The following is a 4645-nucleotide window of genomic DNA, read 5'->3' on the forward strand; positions in this document are numbered from 1 at the left end:
AAATAAATAGTTTGTCTTAAAAATAACAAATGTTTAATTTACCAGGAGGTGATATAATTTTTAAGTTGCTTATGGGAGCTAACATGAAAATCAAGAGTCAACTGGCAGTTTACAATTCTAAAACGACAGATCTGATTTCCCTCACCCTAGTGTAGAATTAATTATTCTCTCATCTATGTCCTCAGAGAGCTCGAGTTATTGCAGAACTGTAGGTCATATAAGATATAGATAAAAGATTATATTTTAAAAAGCACAGGTAAAAAATGCACTTGAGTTACATTTTGATTATTTGATTTCCTTTGTTTTCTTTTCCTAGGTTGTTAGCTAACTGAGGGCAAAGAGCCTATCTCCTACTTGTTTTTATATATGTAGTACCTGTTTCAATGCCTGGCACTATTAGCAGATCAATAAATATTTGTTGAATTCATTTGTTGAATTGATTTTTTCCCAGAATTCCTTGTGAGGGATCAATAGGTATGTAGGGTAGTTTGGTTTGTAAATCCTTGTAAAACAATGTGGTAATAGGCTTTATACAGTAATAGACAGAAATAGTTTATATCTGATTGGTATTTTCTTTTCAAAGAGGGTAGTTAAAATTAGGACAGCTTACATAACTGAAGTGTTGTAATTCCTGCCTATGTTCTCATTTATGTCATTTATTTTTATTCCTGACATGGATTAAAAACTAAACATGGATAGCTATGATAGACAAATGTAACGAGCTCGCTTACATATGCTTGGAGTTGGTATGTCAATACTAAGCACCCAGAGGTTGCATGGCAAAGAACTGGAATCTGGAACTCTTAAACGAAACAGAATTTTCGTTATCTATGTTAATGTCTTTGGTGCTACCCTAATTGCAATAAACTTGCAACCCTAGGTTTTCTAAGGAAATCTGCTTCTCTGAAATTGCTTCAGACTTTGTGAGGGTTGTTTGTGGATGACACGCAAAATAAGCTTTCCATTCCTTTTATTACTTTAATCTACTTTGGTTGCCTAGTGATCTTTGATGAGTTTGAATGCAGAAGGAAAGATTTCTGAGGATCCCTTATGTTTTGCAGGTAGAATTCAGTATTTCACTATGCTTGTCTTTTATGTGTTAATTAACACAGTTATAATATTAAGTTAATGAGGTTAAACCCATGGACTTAATTGCCAAATATGCTGTACTAAGCTCCAAATTCGGAAAAATCAATCCTTTAATATAAGTAGCAAAACCACTAGACACAAAAATCTAACACTTATGTTTGAATTTTATTTCTTCCACTAACTCACTATGTAACCTTGGGCAAGTTAGTTAACTCTCTCAAGTTAGAGTGAAAAAATTAGTATTAAATGCACCCGAATTAATTTTCAGAGATGTTGGAAAGATCTAATGTAATATATATGTAAAATTTGCATAGATATGTATAGAGTTAAGTAGAAATTGAGATGAGATGGACTATTATACTCACTTTCCTCAAAAATATGTAAAATTAATTTTAATACTATAAAACATAATGAATACATTTAGTGTAGTTTTATATAAGATTAAGATAGAATAAAATCTGTCACATGTGAAAGCAGTTAATCACAAAATCTCTGCATATCATCTTTATCATGATTATATATTAGTAATATTTTAGTTTAAAATTTATTGGGAAGTTCCAAAATTTTGAATGAGCAATATTCCTAAATATACTATTCTATGTGTATAATTTTATTACTTATCAGGTATGACCTAGCTATTAAAGAAGCTCAGAGCCTATTCTTGAGGCTAGGCATAGGGCAATAGATGACAAGTGGATTTTCTGGCTTTTAGCTTTGGGCTGTCAGGAAAATATATGCTGGCTTCTCGGTAATTTGGTCTTGATCTATTACCATATTTTATTTCATTTTTGGAGGAATTTTAATGCAACAGAAAAGTACAACCACCAAAGAATATCCAACTACCTATACACAGAAGTGATTATCAATTTTTGGAATTACTGTAAATCAAACACTACCCAGGTCAAGGAAATAGAACTTTGCCTGCCACCCCAGAAACCCCTTCATAGTTCTCATTCCAGTCACAATACCCTTCCTTCTGTCATAAATAGTCACTAAGCTGGCATTTAGAGTAATTGCTTCCTTGTGTTTTTTTTTTTTTTAATCTAATTTTATCACTCTTTTATCACTCAAGTATGCCACTAGACACTATCATTAGGTCTTGACCATGATTATAATGCCATGGTGATCATTTTGTAGTTGGTGGTTTACCCTTTTGCATTTGGGGGGTTTGTGGAGAAACCGTGTTACTTATTTTTTTTGTAAATTGTTTCCACTGTCTTTGGTTTTGTTCTGGTTGCTCATTTTTATGTAGGGATTCAGAAAGATTGACAAACATTTCTAATTTATTAGTGAATAAGTATTCATAATTTTATTTCATTACATTTTACATCTCTCTTGTATTTATGGTTATTTATCCATTCCTCTGCCTGATTTGTTTATTTGAGTCTTTCATTTTTACTTGTTTAGTTTTGTCAGACATCTGACATTAATTTTTGTCATTTTAAAAATAATTTTTGTCTACTTTTATTCATTTGTGTCCATATTTTGTGTACTTGTTTTGTTTTTCAAATTTCTTAAGTCGAATAATTATTTTTATTTTCAACCCATTTTTTGTCTTATAAGGCATTTCACTTGCTTTTAATCCCCTATAATATTAGATTAAGTAATGTGCTTGCACTTGTAATCCTAATCATACAATTCATTTCTCAGTGAATGCTGCCAAGGACAGTTCTCACTGCTTGTATTTTATTTTGCTAATCTTTTAAAATAACTTCTTGCTTGAATCTGACTAGATGTGGTTATTTTTTGACTAAATCTTTTAAAATATTTTTTTGAAATTCAGGAGTTGAAACTCATGCAAATGAGGACTGGAATACAATAATAAAAAATTAATAGATTTTTACCAAAATTGGTCGAGATGAGCTCTCTGGCCACAGATCTCCCTTTGGCTGCACCATCTGGGCTTAATGTCTGAGTTCAGAGAATTACATCATTGACAGGAAGAAACAGGAAATAAATTTGAGCAACATCTGTTTTCCTCCTTAGACAAATTTGCCTATTTGGATCTCATCTTTTATAGTTATTTTCCCTTTTGTTTTATAAATTTTAAAATTTCCTGGTTCTCATAATTCCTCTAACCTCAGCAATATTGGATGGTGACACGCGGAGCTCTCTGAATTCCTTGGTCAGTTTATTTGACCGTGAGTACAGAATCTTAGGTACTATTATTACAGATGCATTAACAATATTAGATTCACCCTGAAGCCGGCACGTGATCAGAATGTATAATGATAAAGTAAATGTTTTTGTTCACTCAAAGTTTGTTCTATTTACTATGCCAAAACAAAACAAAAACATAAAACTCTCAATAAGTTTTATTGAAGAAAAACAATTATTTTACTGTGATTTTAATTAATTCTTTTAGGTGCATTTCTTGGTTAACAAAAGGTGTTTTATGTGCTCTGTAAATGTGAGTATTTTTTGTATGTATTATCAGGAGTAGAGCTGAAGAAACAATTTAGGGTTTGGGAGATGGAGTTGAGCACATCAGTGACTGCTTTTCCGCTTGCTACCCCACTCCATTTTGTGCTCTTTTTCTCTACGCATGTTTTACAGTGCTACTTGAACATTCTATTTCTCCTAACTCTTCCTGGTTCTCTCTTTGTTTCTTTAAACTAAAAAATATATAGCTTTTCTTAATGCTTAAGGGAATTTTCTTATATTTTCCTCAATTCATTTTTGTGCATTTCTTCTACTTGCCACCTAGCTCATAATCTACTTGAAATCCTTAAAATGGGCAGGACAATGCTAGCAAACAGTGGGTGCTTATAAATTCTCATGAGGGAGTGACGATGAATAGTCTTATTTAGCAAGATAGAGATATGTCAGAGTTTTAGTTAACTAAGATTTAATTGCCATACTCTGTACTATCTGGGGATTTCAGTCACTGTAGCTCTAGGAGCTGAGAAAGTGAAAGCTAGAGATCAAGGATGAATAGCTGGCTGGCTTCTCCCTCAGGGGTCAACTCAGTACTCTGTGGTCCTTAAATATAGAACTAGAGGAGCTGCTGGATAAACCCAAGTGGCATAAAAATCTTTTATCATTTTAATAAAAAACTCTTTTGAAGTTCAGTTACCTATGATGTTGTTTGGGGACAGTAGTGTCAAGGTTTTGTTTTGCAGTAATATTCTAAATGCCCCTTTCTGATATTCTATATTTCACAAAATGGCAAACGACCCATTTCTCTGAGCAGAAAACACAAGTGTAGCTGGTAAAATATACCACAATTAAAAAGCCAAGGCTTTTTCTGCATCTGCCATGTACATTCACCATGAACTTTGTTTCTTTATTCATTAATTTATTCATATAGTCATTATTTACTCCTCAGTGACAACTTTCTGAATCATTTTGGTATCTAGAAATATATATATACATATAAATGTATATACACAAATTTACGTATATAAATATATAATATATATATATATAAATGTTTAGTGCCAGCATTCTTATTATCACTTGTTGAAAATTTATTCAGTAATTTATTTATGTAGTCATTATATATTTGGGAGTTACATGTCAGGTACTAAGTTACACAATAACATATTGGACTTAA

The sequence above is a fragment of the Pteropus vampyrus genome, unplaced genomic scaffold (assembly GCF_000151845.1).
Source record: "Pteropus vampyrus isolate Shadow unplaced genomic scaffold, Pvam_2.0 Scaffold11, whole genome shotgun sequence".
NCBI lineage: Eukaryota > Metazoa > Chordata > Mammalia > Chiroptera > Pteropodidae > Pteropus > Pteropus vampyrus.